Here is a 22,485-nt window from a genome sequence, read left to right as displayed (position 1 = left end):
GAAATACTCGATTTTTGTATGTTGATTTTGTATCTTGCAACTATACTAAATTGGTTAAATTGGTTTATTAGTTCTAATTTTTTTTTTTTTTTTTTTTTTTTTTTTTTTTTTTTGCTGGAGTCTTTAGGTTTTTCAAACACAAGATTGTATTATCTGCAAACAAGGATAATTTGACTGCTTTCTTTCCAATTTGGATGCCCTTTATTTCTTTCTCTTGTCTGACTGCTCTCAAACTTCCAGTACTATGTTGAGTAACAGTGGTGTTGGGGGGCATCTTTATCATGTTCCAGATCCTAGAGAAAAGGTTTTCAGTTTCTCCTCATTCAGAATGAGACTAGCTGTGAAACTGTTGTCTATGCCTTTTATTATGTTGAGATATATTCCCGTTGTACCCAGTTTTGATCATGAAAGAATGTTAAATTTTATCAAATGCTTTTTCAGCATCAATTGAAATGATCATATGGGTCTTGTCGTTCATTTTCTTGATATGATTTATCACATTTATTGATTTGCCTATGTTCAACTCTCCTTGCATCCCAGGGATAAATTCTACTTGGTCATAATGAATGATCTTTTTAATGTGTTGTTGAATTTGGTTTGCTAGTATTTTGTTGAGAATTTTTGCATGAAAATATGTCAGATATATCAGCCATTGATTTTCTTTTTGTATCGTGTCTTTGTCTGGTTTTGATATTAGAGTGACACCCGCCTTAGAGAATGCATTTGAAAGTATTCCCTCGCCTCTATTTTTTTGAAATAGTTTGAGTAGAATTTATACTAGCTCTTCTTTTAATGTTTGGTAAAATTCAGCAATGAAGCCATTGGGTCCCCTACTTTTCTTTGCTGTGAGACTTTTTTTATTACAGCTTTGATCATCTTACATTTATTGGCTTGTTCAGGTTTTGGATGTTTTCATAGTTAAATCTTGGTATATTGAATGTGTCTAGAAATTGATCTATTTATTCTCAATATTTCAATTCATTGCTGTATAGCTTCTCCTAGTAGACACTAATGAACCTTTGAATTTTTGTGGTATCATTTGTAAAGTCTCTCTGATTTTATTTATCTTAGTCTTCTCTTTTATCTTCTTAGTTAAACTGGCTAAATTTTTTCAATTCTGTTTTATGTTTTCAAAATACAATTTTTTTGTTCTATTGATCATCTGTGTTGTTTTCTTCATTTTTATTTATTTCTGTTTTTACATTTATTATTAGTTTTCCTCTACTAATTTTGGGCTTGATTTGATCTTGTTTTTCCAATTTTTATGATGCATTGTTAGGTTGTTTATTAGATGTTTTTCTCCTTTCTTGATATCAGAGCTTTTAGCTACAAACCTATCTTAGTACTACTTTTGCTATATACCATAAGCTTTTGTATAGTTCCATTATTATTTGTCTCAAGAAATTTTTCAATTTTTAAATAATTACTTCATTAACCCTCTGATCATTCAGTAGCATATTGCTTAATTTCCATGTTTGTGTAGTTTCCAAAAATCCCCTTGTTATTAATATCTAGTTTTATTCTGCTGTGGTAGGACAAGATTCCTGTTATTATTCCAATTTTTTGAATGTTTCTAGTCTTGTTTTGTGACCTAACATATGGTCTATCCTTGAGAATGATCCATGTGCTGAAAAGAAAAATTTATATACTGCATTTGTTGGATTAAATAGTCTGTAAATATCTATTAGTTCCATTTGGTCTATAGTGTAGATTAAGTCCAATGTCATTTTGTTGATTTTTTGTCTGTAAGATCTGTCCAATGCTGAAAGTGTATGTTAAGATCTGTCCGGTGCTGAAAGTGTGTGTTGAGGTCGGTTGAGATTTCCAGCTATTATTGTATTGGAGTCTATCTCTCTCTTTCTCTCTAATATTTGCTTTATATCAGAGTGCTTCAGTGTTGAGCACATATATATTTAAAATAGTTAAATCTTCTGGATTAATTGACTCCTTTATCATAATGACCTTTTCTCTTCTTATGATTTTGTCTTGAAATTTATCTTTTTTGATATAAGTAAAGCTTCGCCTACTCTTCTTTGGTTTCCATTGGCATGGAATATCTTTTTCCATCACTTTATTTTTAAACTATTTATGTCTTTAAAGATGAAGTGTGATTCTTGTAGGCAACAAATCATTAGGTCTTGTTTTGGATTCATTCAGCTACTCTATGTCTTTTTATTGGAGGATTTAGTACATTTACATTCTTTGTTTTTGTTGATTAGTAAGGAACTATTCCCACAATTTTGTTGTTTCTTGGTTGTTTTATTAGTCTTCTCTTCCTTGTTTCCTTCCCTCCTGTCTTCCTTTTATTGAAGATAATTGTCTCTGGTGGTATGCCTTAATTTCTTGCTTGTTATTTTTTTGTGCGTGTATCCATTGTATCTTTTCATGAGACTTGCAAATACTATCATATAACACATTATTGTAAACTGGTGACAATTTTACACTGCTTGCATGAACAAAGTAGCAAAAAGAAAACTAATAAAAATTCTATACTTTAACTTCCTTCCCACACTTTTTAACTTTTTGTAGTTTCTATTCTGTCTGTACCTGGCAAAGTTGTTGTATTTGTTATTTTTTTATAGGTTCATCTTTTCATTTTTCTACTTAACAGTAGTTTGCACCATTATAATTACAGTATCATAATATTCTGTGTTTTTCTATGTACTTACTATAACCAGCCAGTTTTGTACCTACAGACAAAGTTTCTTGTATTTTATTAACATCCTTTTCTTTCTGAACAAAGAACTCCCTTTAGCATTTATTGTAGGTTAGATCTGATGTTGATGAAATTTCTCAGCTTATGTTTCTCTGGGAAAGTCTTTATTTCTCTTTTTATGTTTGAAGGATATTTTTACGAAATGTACTATTCTAGGGTACTTTTTTTCTTCTACACTTTAAATATGTCATGCCACTCTCTCCTTCCCTTTAAGCTTTCCACTGACTGCTGTCAGATGTATTGGGGCTCTATTGTATATTATTTCTTTTTGCTATATTCCTGCTTTTAGGATTTTGAAGGAGTCTGATTGTTAAATGTCTTGAGGTAATCTTGTTTGGGTTAAATCTGCTTGGTGTTCTATAACCTTCTTGTACTTCAATGTTGATATCTTCTCTAGGTTTGGCAACTTCTCTGTTAGTACTCTTAGGAATAAAATTTCTACCACTTTTTCTCTACCTCCTCTTTAATGCCAATAACTTAGATTTGGCCCTTTGAGGCTATTTTCTAGATCTTGTAGGCATACTTTATGATTTTTTTGTTGTTGTTGCTGTTGAAAGGATATATATATATATTTAGAATTAGGCAGCTAGACTCAGTTTAGATGATCCCAATTTCATTGGCAACATCCAAAGCATCGTAATCAGGAGCCAATTGAACATATGCCTTTTTCTCTCCATCAGGCTGAATCAGGGTGTTGACCTTGGCCACATCAATGTCATAGAGCTTCTTCACAGCCTGTTTAATCTGGTGCTTGTTGGCTTTAACATCCACAATGAACACAAGTGTGTTGTTCTCTTCTATCTTCTTCATGGCAGACTCAGTGGTCAGCAGAAACTTGATGATAGCATAGTGGTCAAGCTTGTTTCTCCTGGGGGCGCTCTTCCGAGGATATTTGAGCTGCCTCTGGAGTCGCAGTGTCTTGGGCCGCCCGAAGGTGGGTGATGTGCGGATCTTCTTTTTTTTTGTGGCTGTGGACACCTTTCAACACTGCCTTCTTGGCCTTTAAAGGCTTAGCTTTGGCTTTGGCTTTAGGAGGGGCAGGAGCTTCCTTCTTTGCTTTCAGCGCCGTCTTGTGAAAAGGGCTACTTTATGATTTTTTATTCTTTTTTTGTTTATCTCCTCTGATTACATATTTTCAAATAGCCTGTCTTGAAGCTGACTAATCCTTTCTTCTGCTTGATCAATTCTGCTATTAAGAGACTCTGATACATTATTTAGTATGTCAGTTACATTTTTTTAACTCCAGAATTTCTGCTTGATTATTTTTAATGATTTCAATCTTTGTGTTAGATTTACCTGAAAGAATTCTGAAATTATTCTCTGTGTTTTCTTGAATTTCTTTGAATTTCCTCTAAACAGCTATTTTGAATTCTCTTTCTGAAAGGTTGCATACCTCTGTTTCTCCAGGATTGGTGTCTGTTACCTTACATTGTCTCTTTGGTGCAGTCATGTGTGTCTGGATGAACTGATGCTTGTGGATATTTGTCTTTAGTTGTGCATTGAAGAATTAGGTATCATGTCCTTCATGGGAAGGCTTTCCAGGTATTCAAAAGAAGATGAGTATTGTGATCTAAGCCATATCTGCATTAGGGGTCACCCCAAACCCAGTAACACTTTGGTTCTTGAAGATTTATAAAACTGCTGCCTTGGTGGTGTGAACCCTGAAAATCTGAAACTGGTCGCAGTTAATTTAGAAACTTTATTTCGCCAAGGTTGAGGATGCACGCCCACGACACAGCCTCAGGGGGTTCTGACAACATGTGCCCAAGGTGGTCAGGGCATAGTTTAGTTTTATACGCTTTAGGGAGACATGAGACATCAATCAACATATGTAAGATGAACATGGGTTTGGTCTGGAAAAGGGGGATGACTAGAAGCAAAGACAGGGCAACTCAAAGCAGGGAGGTGGCTGCCAGGTCATAGGTAAATAAGAGACAAATGGTTGTGTTTCTTTGGGATTCTGATTAGCTTCTCTAAACGAGGCAATCAGATATGCATTTATCTCAGTGAGCAGAGGGGTGACTTTGAACGAAATGGAAGGCAGGTTGGCCCTAAGTAGTTCACAGCTTGGCTTGACTTTTCCCTTTAGCTTAGTGATTTGGGGGCCTCAAGATTTATTTTCCTTTCACAATGGTCTTGGATAAGATCTGAAATAATTCTCTGGATTACCAGGCAGAGACTCTTGTTCCCTTTCTTTACTTTCTCCCAAAGAAACAGAATCTGCCTTTCTATCCTGAGCCACCTAGAGCTGGAGAAGGGGTCACATAAGCATCCCTGTGACCACAACCATTGGGATTGTACTGGGTTAGACCTGAAGTCAGTAGAGCACTGGGTCTTATCCAAGGCCTAATCTAACCACTACCTGGCTACCACCTATGTTTGCTCCAAGCCCTAAGCTTCTACTATCAGCTGGTGTTGAAGACAGCCAGTCTTGTGTCCTTCTGTTCAGGGCAGCAAGTTCCCTTAGGCACTGGGCTGGTCTAGCGATGCTGGCTGGGAGCCACGGATTAGAGTAAAAAACTATAGGAATCTACCTCATTCTGTATTCCAATGCAGTGATCTGTCACTCAAACCACAAGACAAAGTCCTTCCCACTCTTCGCTCTTCTTTGCACAGGCAGAAGAACCTTACCTCCTGGCTACCACTGTCACAGGCTCACAGGGATCCCTGCCACGCTACCACTAGTATTCACTTTGGACCCAAGGGCTCTTTAGTCAGCAGGTGATTAAATCCTGCCAGGACTAAGTCCTTCCCTTCAAAGCGGCAAATTCTATTCTGACTCAGGGCATGTCTAGATATGTCATCCGGGACCTAGGGCATGAAATGGGGGCCTCACAACCCTGCCCAGTGCCCTATCCTACTGTGGCTCAGCTGGTATCCAAAATGCAAGACAAAGTCCTCTTTTCTTTGTTCCATTCTTTTGTTATCAAAACACCAGGGATTTGGTCTAAGTCCTGCTACTCACCACACAAAAAGCCAATCACTGATGTGATGAGTATTGCCAAGGAAGAAGGCTTTAATCAGGTGCTGCAGTCAAGGAGATGGGAGGTCAGTCTCAAATCTCTCTCTCTGACCAACTAAAACTAGGAGTTTATATAGCAGGAAAAAAAAATGTAACAATGTAGAAGTAAACAGGAACTAGTGAGGGGCAATGAAGCAACCATGATGATTGAGAGATTTGGCATCACATTGCCAAATGTGGTGTCTGTGGTGATCTGGTGAGTTTCAGATCTTTGATACTTTTTTTTAAGACCTTAAGTTCATTTCCTGAGGAAAAAACTAAGATAAAACAAATTTAAGTTTCAAGCATTAAGACCAGAAGGGTCAGTTTCCATTTATTAAGGAAAAAAAAAAAAAAAAAAAAAAAAACCTATTGGGACTATTGGGTTGGTTTCACTCTCCTCAAGAGAAGGAAAAGGGTGTCTTTAGAAGTTGAGCTGTGCTGGTTGGTGATCACGGAGAGGTGGCAAAAGTACTCCCTTAGTCACCCCAGCTGGTGTCTTAGTAGGTCACATGGCCTTGAAGTCACTGTCTCCAAGCTTAGCACAGTACTGGGACTCATCTATAAGTTGTGTTGTGTCCTAGACTGCTTTTCAAGTTTATTTAAGGCTTCTGAGCACATTAGCCCACTATGGCAAGGCTTGCCAAAACAAGTGTAGACTGCTGAGATGGGCAATTCCCTTCTGGTTAGGGATGATCTAAATTCTACCCCCGGGGGTGGGTGTCTGCTGAGTTCAGCCCAGTTTTGCTTCCTGCCGTGACAGGGCAACACTGAGTTCAACTGCAAAGTCTCCCAGTTGCTGCACTTTCTCTTCCCCAAACACAGAGGTTCTCTGTGCCGTGCCTTTGCTGTCAAGGGATTGGGGAATAGTGGTGTAATTCAAGTCTGTCTTTTCTACCCTCTTCAGAGCCTCTTTCAGTGATATGAAGTTAAAACGAATTACTGTGAGTACTCACCTGGTTTTTGGTTCTTATGATGGTATTTCCTTTGTGTTGATAGTTGTTAAATTTGGTGTTCCTGTCGGGGGAACAATCAGTGGAAACTTCGATTTGGCCATCTTGATCTGCCCCTCAAAAAAGCTTTATTTTTAAATAGGGAAATGAATAAACATTACCAGAAGTTGTTTTAAATATTGTGCTAAAATTTTTGTTTTGGTTTGCAAATAAAAATATTTGCAAAAAATTTGTTTTCTTATTTCAAATAGAAATTCTCATATCTCCCTCTGGAAGTTGGTGGTGGCTGGAAATGAAGAAATTCACTGGGCAGGTTGAAAATTCTAAAATATACAGAAAACCAAGTATTTTCAAAGTGATGTTTATGTTGTGTGATCATAATTAAAATGAGCTTTAGTTTAAAAATAGCTAAAAATAAGTAAATAGCTGAATCTGCTTTCAGAAAGTTTTTAAGTAAATTTGAAATATGTTATACATGAACATTCCTTTATACTTTATATTCTGCCTCCATATTTAGCAATATGTTTTCATTTTCATTTTTTTATTTTTTCACCTCATCGAACCCTGTGTATTTAATATATTAGGTACATTATGCCAATTTGAATCATCTGGGGAATAAAGTATATTAAGGAATTAGCCAAAAACTCTTATATTCATATATTATATGAAAAATTAAATGCAATCTCTTCTTTCACCAATCAGAATTCTGGACCAATAATAATTTTTTAAAATACAGTATAATACATTTTTATCTTGTATTCATTATTAGTCTTCCACACAATAAAACAAAGCTTTATGAAAGGAAATTTTGTCTTTTTCTTTATTTCTTTATTTAAGGACCTAAGACAATGCCTGGTACATATTAGCTCCTTAAAAATGTACTTACTAATGTAAAAACAAATATATTCAATGTTAGTGTTTAAATTTTTTTCTGTATAAATCTAGACTATAAATATTAACAAAGAGAAATGAACACATATGTCTATACAAAAACATGTATACTATCACTCATAGCAGCATTATAAATAATAGCAAAAAAGTGAGAATAACTCAAATTATCACCTTGTGAATACATAAATGAAATGTTGTATTTCCATACAATGGAATACTATTCCAAAAAAAATTTTTTTTTTTTTTGAGATGGAGTCTTGCTCTGGCACCCAGGCTGGAGTGTAGTGGCACAATCTTGGCTCACTGCAAGCTCCACCTCCCAGGTTCACGCCATTCTCCTTCCTCTCCTCCCAAGTAGCTGGGACTACAGGCTCCCACCACCACGCCTGGCTAATCTTTTGTATTTTTGGTAGAAACAGGGTTTCACCATGTTAGCCAGGATGGTCCCAATCTCCTGACCTTGTGATCAGCCTGCCTCAGCCTCCCAAAGTCCTGGGATTATGAATGAGCTGCTAATGTATGCTACTATTTGGGTAAATATGAAAAACATCATTTTAAGTGAAAGAAGCTAGATACAAAACAAATTGTATGATTCTGTTTATATAGAAAGTCTAGAAAAGAAAAATTTATAAAGACAGAATGTACATCAGTGGTTTCCAAGGGCCGTGGTAGAGTGTGGTGTTTACATGAAAATGGAAATGAGAATATTTCAGGCTGATGAAAATATTTTTAAAACTGGACTAAATCATTACTAAAATCATTTATTATATACTTAGAATAAAGAGGTTTATGATATGTAAACTATTCCACAGTAAAGCTAGTTTAAAAAGCATAATATATAAGTATATATATTCGCACATATATATATGCTTGTGAACATATATACATATATACATAAATGTGTGTATATATACATATCTATATGCGTGTGTGTGTATGTTCATGTGTATATATATTTATATTCTGTTTTGACACATACACACAAATAAACATATGTACACGAATATACAACTTATTTCCCTAAATTGAATCAAGAAACTTATTAGTGGTTACATTTGGAACAAAATATTTGAAGGTATGATTTTTCTCTCATCATGTTTAGCTTTTTAAACAAGTTGAATTCTCAAAACTTATAAATGTATTATTTTTATTTAACAACAATGTCAAAAACGTTTTAATTAAAACATATAAAAATTGAAATCTCACTTGCCATCTGATTTCCAAAACTTGACCTGTTCTGTACGTATCTTTAAATTAAAATTTGTCTGCCTCATACAGTGACCTTATGTATACATTTGCTAGACATAGAACATTGAACACCATTGGCTGAGCGTCTTTTGATGACTATGATTCTGTCAGAGATAATGCTGTTTTTCATTGAACTCATTGTACTTAATATATTATTTAAAATTATCAGTTGATAATCAATTTATATATCTTTATCCAAAATGTGAAGTACTTTCCAGGTCATTTCATTATGTTTATCTAAATGCTCCTCCATTTCTATTATGCACCAGAATAAGTTGGGGAACTTATTAAAACTGCATCTTCCCAGATCACATCCAAACTATTTCTGTGTTGTAGTTTTAGATTGTATTCTGGAAACTGATTTTAAAAAAAGAATACCAAGTGATTCTGATGCAGGTGGCCCTCAAACTGTGCTTTGCCAAACATTGGTCTTGAGTAAGTCAATCATAATGGATCTCATATCTAATTGGGGGGATCTCAAAAAAGTCCATTTATTTGGAAGTAGGTATTTTCCAACACATTTGTGGTCTATTAGGGGAAAATACTACACTGTGATGTTTGTATCCTCAAACATAGGTAAGCATTTAGCTAAATAGCAAAATCTATGCTGTTACAGCCAGGATGACACCTTCTACTGTCACTCATGATACACAGTGGCAGATTGACTTCCAAACAGCAAATGTCCTTTCAATAATGGATGAAGACACTACACTTAAAAGTTCTCACTTGAGAAATTCCAAGTATAGATTTACAGGATTTATGTAAGTTATATAACACATATCAGCCTGAGACATAGACCAAATGGAATGTAGAAGAGGAGAACCAGTAGAATAACACAAGAAGAGACATTCCTCTCTTAACCATTTTTCCAAATGGAGCTCACAAATTCCCTTATTGCAAACACTTAGCGTTATTACCAAAATTACATGATTATATCACAAGTAGGTTACCATATATCATATTAATCTGAATTGTTCAATTAAATCTGAACATTTAATCTGAACCTCTACTACAATTCGAGTCATTAACTGATCCTTTTATTGTCATGTTAAAATTCAAATTAAAGAAATCCTTTGAGTTTATTAAAAAATTATACAGGCAGCCATACAATGCAAAATATACCTTTTACAGGAACAGATACAATATAAACATTAAACACAAAAACAATAATGTTTTCTTAGGCCGGGCACTGTGGCACACACCTGTAATTCCAGAACTTTGGAAAGCTGAGGCAGGCGGATCATGAGGTCAAGAGATCAAGACCATCCTGACCAACATGGTGAAACCCTGTCTCTACTAAAAATACAAAAATTAGCTGGGCGTGGTGGCACACGCCTGTGGTCCCAGCTACTTTGGAGGCTGAGGTAGGAAAATCGCTTGAACCCAGGAGGAGGAGGTTGCAGTGAGTTGAGATTGCACCACTCTGCACTCCAGCCTGGGCGACAGATCGGGACTCTGTCTCAAAAAAAAAAAAAAAAAAAAAAAATAGAGAATGTTTTCTTAAGGAACAAGGAGGGAAACGTGAGTGTGATATGCCAAAAAAGTAATGTGTGTGCATGTGTGCGTGTGCATATATATGTGTATAAATATATAGACAGACAGATAGGAATACAAGTACATGTACAGACCAATGGTAATAAAGTACGACATGAAGACTGTCTTTAATTCAACCACCTGTGCCTAAGATAAGGAGAAGAAAGAAAGAAAGGAGTGAGGAAAGGAGAAAAGGACCAGGATACACTCTGTCAATAGTAAGATTCTGAGACTTGATTTAAGAGATTTGGTAGGAAATAATATTAGATAACTCTGCCTCAGTCCGGTTTATTCTTTGGGAAATTTGACACAGATCACCCAATTTAACAGCTCCCCCAAAGCAAAGGCAGAATATTCCTTTGATTCCTTGATACATGACTGCCTGACATAGTTGTGACACAGAGATAACTATCACATTATTACTCTTCATTGATGAATTACAGAACTTCTTGTAAGTCACTGAGAAAACAATCTGATTTATCTGGTTTGTCTCACTTTAAATCCTAAAACAAAAACTTATTGTAGGAAGTCCTTTTTTATATAGTACAAAGCAAAGTACTTCAGGTCATTATTTTCCAAGGTATTTTCCTAAAGACCACCTAGGTCAAAGAACTCAGATTTGCTTCTTAAGTTTCTATAATCTTGTATCGAAAACAAAATCAACTTAATCACAATTTTAGAATTGATGTTATTAATTTCGTATTTTTAACAAATACCCTAAGGGATTCTGGTGAATACCTGAAAACAACCCTCTAGATGATGATGACAATATGATTCTGCTGTGCAAGTCTAACTCAGGTTCATGTACTGATTTGTATTTATCATTGTAGCAGGTTGAATAGTGATCACACAAAGATATCTGTGTCTTAATTCCAGGGACCTGTATCTGTTATCTTATAGGGAAAAAGCATCTTCACAGATGTGATTCAATTAAGGATCTTGAGACGGAGTGATTACAGTGGATTATTCAGGTGGGTCTTAAATGTTATTGCAAATGTCCTTATAAGAGAGTGGCAGGAGGAGAGGTCATATAGACAGACAGGAGAAGTGATATGCAGATGGAGTAGAGAGAGATTTAGAGATGTTACTCTTGAGATTGGAGTGATGGAGCCACAAGCCTAGAAATTCCAGTAACCTCCAAATGCTGGAATAGGCCAGGAAGTGATTCTCCCCTACAAGCGAAACCATGACCCAGCCGACACCTTGATTTTGTTCCAGTGGAACTAATTTCAGACTTCTGGCCTCCAGGACTGTAAAGGAACACAAGTGTATTATTTTAAGTCAGCAAGGTTTTGGTAATTTGTTAGAGCAACCCCAAGAAACTGGTAAAGTCCTCATGGGACAATGAACCAATTAAGCAATAGGTAAATTGACTTAATTCTATTTCCTCTACTGAATTGAAGGAGAAATTACCTGATTTGTCAGGTTTTCTTTGCAAGCTTGGGCAGTAATCAGAGTGAGGGCAGTCATAACAGAAAACCAGTAAAATTGTTATTGCACTTTCAAAAATGGCCAGTGAAAGTCAACAAACATATTCATGGGACAATTATCCCCTTAATGTATGTATGAGTTGTATCTCTTGCTAGATCCAAGATGACAAACAGAAGGACAAATTGTTGTAGCAAGAAAGGAAAGAGAGATGCATATAGCAAGCACCACAATTAGTGGGGAAAGACCACAAAACAGACAGGTATGAAGAAAGAGAGTGACGCCAGAGGGCCAAATGTGTAAGAGGTTGAGGGATGCATTTATAAACTGAATCCCAAGCATGTAGTAAAAAGCCTAGCACAAAGAAGACAATTAATAAATGATTGTTGAATTAATGAATAAAACATCTTTAAGGTTCCAGTCTAAAGTATGCATGGCAAAGTGTTAAACTAAGTCCAATATGTAGGCAAGGAGAAATCAGAATATGGATAATGGTATTTACTGTAACTGAGTCATGGGCTATAGCATGCCCTAATCATTGTTGTGATATATGAATTGTGGTCAAGATTCACTGTGAACTCTATTTAAAATATTATAAACATCCTCCAGTGGTATCTTATAGAGACAGTTTAACCAATGGTAGTGCTTATTTTTGTGCCAGGATAGAGAAGTGAGTAGAACATGGATTATTCAGTTCAGTTGTTTAATAAAAATTGGGAGATGGGTAAACAATTACACATCTTAATCTAGAAAAAAATAGGCAAGTAGAAATAAGTAGCAGGACTAGAAGAGTAATTTGGAAGTTCCTTAAATTAAACAGTTTCATTTTACTATTCCCAAGGATTCTGAAAGTTTTTTTTAGTTTTTATTTTTCATTAAAATTTTCTATCAATGTTTGATTTCACTGGAGATGTTAGCTTATTTCATTATGATAGAGCTCTTGATAAGTAACTTGGGACGGAGCTGATCAAGAAAACCACAGTAAGTAAACTGCTTCTGAAAACCTTTAATAAGTAATGCACTGTTATTACTTATTAAAGATAATACCTATAAAATGAAAATATAACTCCCATTGTCTGAGTATGGGGAAGTCAGCCAACCACTTCTCTTAACTATGAGAGTTTCCTCCAAACGGCAGAATAAATACTCTAGTGACAAAACAAACACCCAAGCCCTTTCTTAATGTTTTTGGCTATGCATTCCTTTCTTTTGAATGACTCACTTTGCACCCAAGGAAATGTGGAGTCATCTCTCACTATTCTCCCTCACTTCTCACATTTGATCACTCTCAAAGACAAAGAATTACTCTTTCTCCAACCTCTTGTTTTCTAAAGATGACTTCCTCATTTATTTCCAGGTGGGGACAACATTTTCATTATCATTACCAATTTAAAATTTCAGTACCTTGTTTTGCTTATCACAATGGGAAAGAGGTGACTTCTCCGATTGACAAAATAGGTTATATTATTTTATTAGGTGGACTAATATGAAAACCGATGCTTGTGCCTGGTTTTCCCTCACATTGCTTACCCTATTTTCCCCTGTTGTTAGCCCCTTTAGCCTCTTAGGTCTAATTGTACTTAAATGTGATGAACTCATTTTACTGCATGTAGAAGATGTTAAAAAAAAAAAAAAAAGAAGAAAGAAAAAGAAAAACGTAGATCTAAAAGGTCTGGTTAAGATTTTTCTCTTCTATGTCCAGTTTCTCTAACCTTGATTGATTTCATAAGTTGTGACAGCTCTTTACAATGTCCCCGACTGCCTTTATTTGGGGATGAAAAAAAAATGAAGAATCATTATATCAGTCTCTGGTTCCTGACTCATTCTTTTATTTTACTTCTTATGGAGTTTTATACTTTGCAGAATAAACAGATATTTAATTTTGAGCTCATGCTTCCTTATAATTACTCTCTCTTGGTTAAGAACCAGGAAGAAGAAGACGGTGTTTTATTATACTATACCAAACCTCCCAAACTTTATTAGTCCTATTAATTTTACAGTTGTAATAATTATCTATAATTTTATTTTGTTTTCTTGCTTTTTTGGGATATTGAGATCTCTAGATGGAATAACATCAATAAACTTCTAACCAATCTTCAGTATTTTCTAACATTCTGCTGACATTATGCTCTGTGTGAGATGTATCTTGGTAGATCAATTTCACAGGTGTTTCACCTGTATAGTCACATGGGACCCTCCTGCACTCAGAAGGGTTCTTCACTTGGTTTGATGATCTGTTATATCTTTATGTTCTTAATTTTATCTTAGAATTTGTGTTTTGTAAGTGGAAGGTGATTTTAAAAATGGGGCATGTGTGTGGGCAGAGGAAATACATGCAATATGTGCCCTCTGTTTCTTGATGCTTCATTCACACACAGAGTCAATTATACTCCATGAACATAAAATTCTAGTGGGTCTATGAGATTGATGGTGAGTGTAAGGTAAGTGTATTAATTTCACAGCAGAGTAAGAGAAGTGACTGACAGCCCCAAGAAAGCAAGCTTTCTTTTTGAAACACAATTTGCTTAAGTTGCAGAAAGAAGGTTATTGATGACATTCTAAAAAAATACAAATAACTGAGAAACCTTATCATATTCCTTTTTACTGGTGACATTTTCTTTCCTTTATTGGCCAGCCAATTACACTAAGCTCTATTAATAGTTGCAGAAATACATAAATAAGATATAAAGATAGTAAGAATTTCTTTTATGTATAGTAAAACATTAAATTTCAATTATAATAAATTATATTATTTTTGTCTTTTATGCAATATATTGCATCATTTGGTTGGACTCTGCATTTATGCATATTTACAGGAAGCACACATTTCTTTTTTACCTGTTATATTTTTTAGAAGTTAAGCTTTTATTTTATTTTTTCTATTACTTATAATACCTGTTCCCACATATCTGTTCTCCTGCCTATGCCAATCACTAAATGAAGAAAAGGCATATGTATACAAAAAAGATGGAATTGATTGTGGGCACCTTGGAGGTAGCTGTCACACCCATTATGAACCTCAGATATGAATAAATAAAATATTTATTTTATATATTAAATAGTACATTATGTAGTACATTTTAGTTTACATAGTAGTACATTATATTGTTACTGTTGCTCTATACTTTATAAAAGAGATCATCGGTATAATTCCGTATAATCCCATCAACACAAATTAGATTTTTATTACTATCATATTCCAGAGAAAATGTGAATTAGAGCCTTCATTGTACCAAAACTTTAACACTACACAATTGCATCTACTATTTATATTACATTATTTCTCTATTATATCATAAAAGAATTCTGATTTTTATTGAGATAAAAGCTTGGAAAACATTTAAAAGATTAATTTAACACATGTAACCAAAACTCTGTGTACATGAATTAAAATATGCATTTTTCTAAATATCACCTGGAATATTTACAAAAATGTACCTTATATTATATCACTAAACAAGAATCTGTGTTTTTCTAAAAATGAAAATACTAATGAATATCACACAAAAGATGTTCCCTAACACAGTATAAATAAATTGTATCTATAAAAATTAGATAATAAGAGGGAGTTTGAGTTTCTATTCTACCATGTCAGGGACTTGGAAGTTGTCACCTTGTCCTAACAGTAAGTAAAAAGGTGAACAAAGTGAAAAATTAACAACTCTTTATAAATTTGTCCAGAAGTAAGGCTATAGGGTAAACTCCTGCCCACAAATTTGGGAGATAAACAGGCAAATATGGAGAATCACAATTTACTGAAACAAAAATCCTAAGCAAAAACCTCCGTGAAAACCAGTAATAAAGTAAGAGAACCTGACCATAATTGATAAATTGCTAGAGGCTCAGAGTGCGCATGTCTGAGAGTTAAACATTTCAGAGAGACCCAATCACAGAGAGACCCTGACACTGTGAGATTTACATCCAGGAGCTCAACCATGTTCTCCCAGTGAATACAAGAGAAAAATCCTCTCATGTTTCTGTTAGGAGGAGGGGAAAATAAACCATATTGAAATACACCAGGGAATTCTGTTTTTAAATAGGCCTACCCTCAAGAGAAACTATATTACCAGAGCCTAGACTATTGGGGTTTTAATAAAAGACTATCTGGGGAAAGGGAAATACTGACTCAAGCCCTCTCTGGCCTTCCACGTGGGAAAAGGGAAGTGCCTAACTCTAGCCCACTTTGGCTGTCTTATCATACCAAAGGTGGGTGCAAGGAGGCCCAGAAGCACTTGTGAAGTTCACAGTTAAGACAGGCAGTTTTACTAAAAGACCAAGACCTAGTCATATGACTATAGAATGACTTAACAATGTTTATTCATATCAAGAAAATTGTAAGAAAAAAAAGCCTGATGCTCATCACCTGGAGAAAAAAACATATATTCATTCATCAGCATAATACCTAGCAATGAAAGTAAAATGAATACAAGCAAATTTATGCATGAGTTTTAAATGTATCCTTATATTTAGAAAACATAAAGCAATTCTGATTACTACCTTCGGTGTGACACCATATTTATAAGACATGAAAAGAATAAAAGCTAAATTATGTGTTGTTTAGTGATAAATCAATAAAATTAGGTAAACTCAATATTAAAAAGTATATGAGTGATAAATATAATATATAAGACAATAATTATTTCTGGAATGAGACAGGGTTACGAGACTGGAAAGAAGCAAGCACATGCAAGTAGTTTCCTTAAATTGACAACATTCTTTTTCAACAATTTGCATGGTATGTGATATGGTTTGGCTTTGTGTCTCCACTCAAATCTCATTTCAAATTGTAATCACCAAGTGTTGAAGGAAAGACCTGGAGGGAGGCGACTGGATCATGGGGACAGTTTCCTCTATGTGGTTCTCGTAAAATGAATGCTCATGAGATCTGATGGGTTTATAAGGGGCTCTTCCCCTTCACTTTCTTTCTCTCTCCTGCTGCCTTGTGAAGAAGTCTCCTTCTTCACAGTTGTTTGGATAAAAAGCTTCCAAGCTTTTACATGAGTAACTAGAATTTCCCAGCTTCACTTTGTTTCACACATAACTTCATACTTGACAAGGTTCACAGAAGCATGGGCAATGCTGAAATAATCAGCTAAGTAGAAATTGATTACTTGTTTTACATTAAAGTTCTTTGATGCAATTGGTCATATTGACAGAGGTAGAGAAAATAGAGACCAAACAGGGCCCAGAGGTCCCAGAAACTATGTTTCTCAGTGACTTAGCATTATAATCACAGTCTTACTCAGTTTGTCAGATAAATTATATGGTACCCATACATGGAACAAAGCATTTCATTAGCTAATGAAAAAATTCTAAAGAAATAAAAGAGGAGTATTTGTTCTCAGATAACTTACTATTCAGTTAGGGCAAAGAAAAAAATACTCTCCAGGCATTCACCTTATTGCACAATCAGCAGGAGCCATCATTTTACATTAGATGCTCTGTAGTTTCTTTTTTGATGTTTGTTTTCTTTTGTTTTAAAATTTTATTTTCCAGCTTTGTTGCTGGTACACAGAAACAAAAATTTGTTTTTAATAAATTGAATAATTTTCTTGCGTGGGTGTATTGGTCTGGGTTCTCCAGAGAAATGGAACCAATAGGGAACAAACATACACGCACATACACACATGCAAACACATATGTAAAGATATTTACTGTGAGAAAATTGATGCACGCAATTATGGAGACCAAAAAGTCCAAGATCTGCATTTGGTAAGCTGAAGACAAGGACAACTAATGGGATAGTTCGAGAATAAGTCTGAAGGTCTGAGCACCAGGAGAGCCAATGGTGTAAGTTCCAGTCTGAGTCTGAATCCAAAGGCAGAAGAGGATTGATGTCTCAGATTGAATACAGTCAGGCAGAAAGTTATTCTGCAATTTCCAGAGTCAACTAGACCTTTCTAAAAGAAAACTGGAAACCAAATAGATTTCACAGCAGTTCTTCACAGTAACAAAATTTGATGTTGGAATTCATAATCCTTAGACTTTCTTTCATAAATCAGACAACATCTGATTTATAAAACTATTTGAAAACTATTGCAAAGCAATATAGTAACAGGTGAATTAAAATACAAGTGAAAAATAAAAGTATATTGCAAATATACTTTTGCAATATTTTGAATTTTGCAAAAATTCAAAATGCAGGCAGGAAAATATTGTGAGCAAGGTAGAATTAATTTCTTGTAGTGCCATGAGTATTTAATGGGGTCATACTAGTTGTGGATTATTTTAGAAGCTACCAAGGCAAATTAAACATGAATCGCGATCTCAAGAATCTTATAGCATGGCAAATATGAATACAGACCACCAAAATCAATCAAGTTACGTAAAAAATATTATGGAGGACAATGCCTCACCTTTTTTTTTTTTTTTTGCCTAATACATCTGCCTCAAACATGGACTTTTAACAGCCAGCAGCCACTGTATCTTTTATTGAAGGACTGCCTTTTAGCTAGTGGAACCACTTGGTCCAGACAGAGGAAACTGAGTTCTTCATGGGATTTCTGCCTAAGATCTCACTGATACTTGGCTTCTCCCTTCTAGGAACTGAACCTAAGTTTAGTACAGGATAAATCTACAGGTCCTGAGAAGGAAAACAGAAGCCTCCCCAGGAAGTAACCTTGTTTTTGATTTCATATTCTATGTGGAGCAAGATCATCTTGACTTTGTTATGATGGTTTGATTGCTTTCATGTTCAGAGATAAGTATTAGTTATTACTTTATGTTGCAGAGAGTATCTAATCAATCTACCTAATTTTAAACATTTTTTTCTTTTTTAAATGTAGTGCAATCTCAAATCTATTGAAATTATTATATTCACTTATGATAAGAATGAATCTCATGGACAAAATGATTAACACTCCTAGAGAACTGACTTGTTTAAACAATGATTATGGAGCTTGTCCATGTGAAATGCAATTCAGGAATCTTTCAGCATTTTTGTTACTTCAGTTATAGCGTACAAAGTTCAGCTGAATTAATTAACACTAGATTCTTGTAAACAAAAATGCTACATTTGCTACAGTAATAATAAATTTCCATTTATCAAGAAAAGGAAATCAGCTTCATCCACTGGAAGAATTATTTTTTCTTTTTTTATCCTCTTCAAAAGTACAGATTGACTTAAATTCTAGAAAAGAGTTCAGGAAATTATATTACATAATGAAATATGTTAAATGTCACAAGAAACATGAGTTACCTTCAAGAGATACATATAAAATTGTTTGATGATAGAGTTTTTTATTAAGTGATGAAGGAGAATTTGTTAAATGAGAGCTGGATCAATTTACTCTGTTACAAGTTAGTTAGACTGTCTGAAATACATTTAAAGAGAATGGAGATAATGCTTTGGGACCAGAGGGTCAATAATACATCTTCCTAAAAGGACTGTATATCTACTATTCACAAGAACGTTAGACCTAGGATAATATCTGCTTTGCATGAGGAGCTAGCAGATCTTCAGTTCTATGCTGAAACTATAGTTAAATTCTAGTAATTGAATCCAAGATAAATGTTGGTAAAGTTTCTGACAAAGAGAGCTTGGCATATTATTTTTAGCTGCCTACAGCCAAAGTAAATTATATTAATTAGACAGAAATTCACAGAATAAATTATGGTTAATTAGCCTGATCCACACGAATTATAATGAAGTCAAATGAACTAAGTGAATTGCAGCAGATCAGGCAGGATGAGACACTTCTAGATTATATTCCCAAATCTGAAATTTTGGTAGTCTGAATCTTTTATGGAGAGAAATCTGGGACTTCTTAACTCAATCAATCCTATTTATATGTCAAAACTTTTTTTTTTGAGACAAGGTCTTGTCACCCAGACTGGAGTGCAGTGGCCCAATCTTGACTCACTGCAACCTCCACCTCCCAGGCTCAAATAATCCTCCTGCTTCAACCTCATGAGTCATTGGGACCACAGGCATGTGCCACCATGCCCAACTATTTTTTTTGTATTTTTGGTAGAAATGGAGTTTGGCCATGTTGCCCAGGCTACTCTTGAACACCTGGATTCAAGCAATCTGCCCACTTCAGTTTCCGAAAGAGTCGGGATCAGAGGCATGAGCCACCATGCCCAGCCAGTGTATTCTAAAGTAGTAATACAATTTTAAAAGGTTTTATATTATTTTTTCCACACAGTAAGAAATGTCTTGTTGCTATGGATTTTCATTTTATCATATGACAGAAGGCCTTCCAACTGTCATATCAGAGCAAAGGAAACGTGAGGCAGGATGGGAAGGCACAATGTTGTGGGTGTGGCTGAACACAGATGGGTGCCAATAGCCTTTTGCTCCCTCCCTCATTATCTCTCTTTTTCTCTCCTTCCTTCTTTCCTTCCTTCCTTCCTTCTTTCTTTCCTTCTTTCTTTCCTTCCTTCCTTCCTACCTTCCTTCCTTCCTTCCTTCCCTGCCTCCTTCCCTCCTTCCTTCCTCTCTTCTCTCTAACCTTCTTCCTTCCTTTCCTTTTTACTTTCAAATTAGAAAGTTGTGTTAGATTACTGGGAAGGAATCAATTTCCCCCTAGTGGCAGAAGATGATAATGTGAGGCAACAGAGACCAGAGGATGGTAGAGGCCAGAGGATAGTATAAAGATAACAGATGATAGTGGTTAATTGATTGTCCCACAAAAAAGACAACGCTTAGGGCATATATGATAGAATTATCTAACTCTAGAAAATATTAAACATTTAACAAATTCAGCATCAAACTTGATCTTGGCCAGATTCCAGCAAATATCACAGAAAATTTTTAATTCATTAACTCATTTATTTATTTATTAACTCAAAAAACATTTGATTATCTTTTATGTATGAAGTTACCTGCCCCATATCAGAAGAAGTAGGCAGGCAGGACAAAGATTTAAACATAAGACCAAGAACTGTAAAACTACTATTAGTTTGGTACAAAAGTGATGGGGTTTGGCCAAAACTGCAATTACCTTTGCAACAAGCTGACAGAAGAAAACAGAGGAAAAGCTATACAACACTAGTCTCAGAGAGAGAGAGAGAGATATTTAGATAGGTATATATATTTATAGATATCTATTTATAGATATCTATATATAAATATATATAGAGAGATATATTTATATTAATTTTCACCCCAAAAGTGCAGCAACAAAAGAAAAAAATAGATCAATGGGATAATCAAACCAAAAAGCTTCTGTATAGCAAAGAAAACAACAGAATAAAGAGAACCTATGAATTGGGAGAAATTTTAAGATTCTAAAAGAATCTATAAACTTTATACAAGGATAATGAATAATCTGATTAATAATTAGGCAAAGGAATTGAATAGACATTCCTCAAAAGAAGACATGTATATCTAACAGATAAGCAAAAAAATTCTCAATATCACTGATCACTGGGAAGATGAAAATTCAAAATCACGATAAGATATCACCTCACACCTATAAGAATGGCTAATTTAGAAAAGTTTTAAAAAGACAAAAGATAAGTATTAGCAAGGATATAGAGAAAAGATAACACTTTGCATTATTGATGGGAATGCACATTAGTGCAGCCACTGTGGAAAACATTATGAAGGTTCCTCCAAAAACTAAAAATAGAATTACCAAATGATCCAACAATTCAATTTCTGGTTATTTACTCAAAAGATCTGAAATTAGTATGTTGAAGAGATGTTTGCACTCCCATGTTTACTGATGCATTCTTCATAGTAGTCAAGTTATGGAATTAATGTAAGAGTCCATCAAGGGATGCATAGATAAAGAAAATATGGTATTTATAGTTGACCCTCTGTATCTGGAGGTTTGGCAACTGCAGAATCAACCAACTGCAGATTAAAAATATCTGAAATAAATAAATATTAATAGTACGACAATAAAAATGATCAAATCTTAAAAATACAGTGTAACAGCTATTTAGATAGCATTTCAATTGTATTAGGTATTTTAGAAAATCTAGAGACAATTTAAAATACATAGGCGAATGTGCATAGGTTATAGGTAGACACTACACCATTTTATATAAGGAACTTGAGCATCCATGGATTTTGGTATGGGAGTTCCGGAACCAATTCCCCATGGATACCAAGAAACTACTATACACACAGTGGAATACTATGCATTCATAAAAAGAGAAAAAATTCTGTTATTCATGACAACATAGATGGAATTGGAGAATGTCACCCTAAGTGAAATAAACCAAACACAGAAAGACAAATACAGCATGTTTCTATTTATATGTGGACTCTAAAATGATGGCACTCATAGAAGCAAGAGTAGAATGGTGGTTACCAGATGCTGGTGAGGAATGTGGAATTGATAGTAATAGAGTACAAAGTTTCAGTTTGGCAAAAGGAATAAATTTTATTTTTTTAGATCAATAGCACAGGATGGTAAATATAGCTAATAACTGAGTACTACACATTACAATGTCACTAAGAATACATTTCAAATATTCTCATCACAAAACAAGTTGAATATTTGAGGTGATAGATATGTTTATTAGCTTAATTTAATCATTCCACATTTTATTCAAAAATTGTAACACCACTTTGTACTCCATAAATATATACGACTATAATTTGTCAACATGCAAGAAAAAAATACAAAGGAAATAATACATTTCTCTCTGTGTTAGACATGATTCCATTTTCCCAGATGCCTTTAACCTTTAACCATAACATAATATATACAGACAATACTTATTATCCACGGACTTGAGCTGTCAGTAAATTTTTTGCA

General features: G+C 34.6%; 1 pseudogene; it reads right to left on the bottom strand.

Moving 5' to 3' along the window:
- Positions 1 to 3,313: 3,313 nt before the first annotated feature.
- Positions 3,314 to 22,485, bottom strand: part of LOC126934421 (60S ribosomal protein L23a-like) — a 34,546-nt pseudogene continuing 15,374 nt past the window's right edge.

The sequence above is a fragment of the Macaca thibetana genome, chromosome 13 (assembly GCF_024542745.1).
Source record: "Macaca thibetana thibetana isolate TM-01 chromosome 13, ASM2454274v1, whole genome shotgun sequence".
NCBI lineage: Eukaryota > Metazoa > Chordata > Mammalia > Primates > Cercopithecidae > Macaca > Macaca thibetana.
Note: the sequence above shows the minus strand (reverse complement) of the source record. Positions and strands in the feature narration are given on the sequence as shown.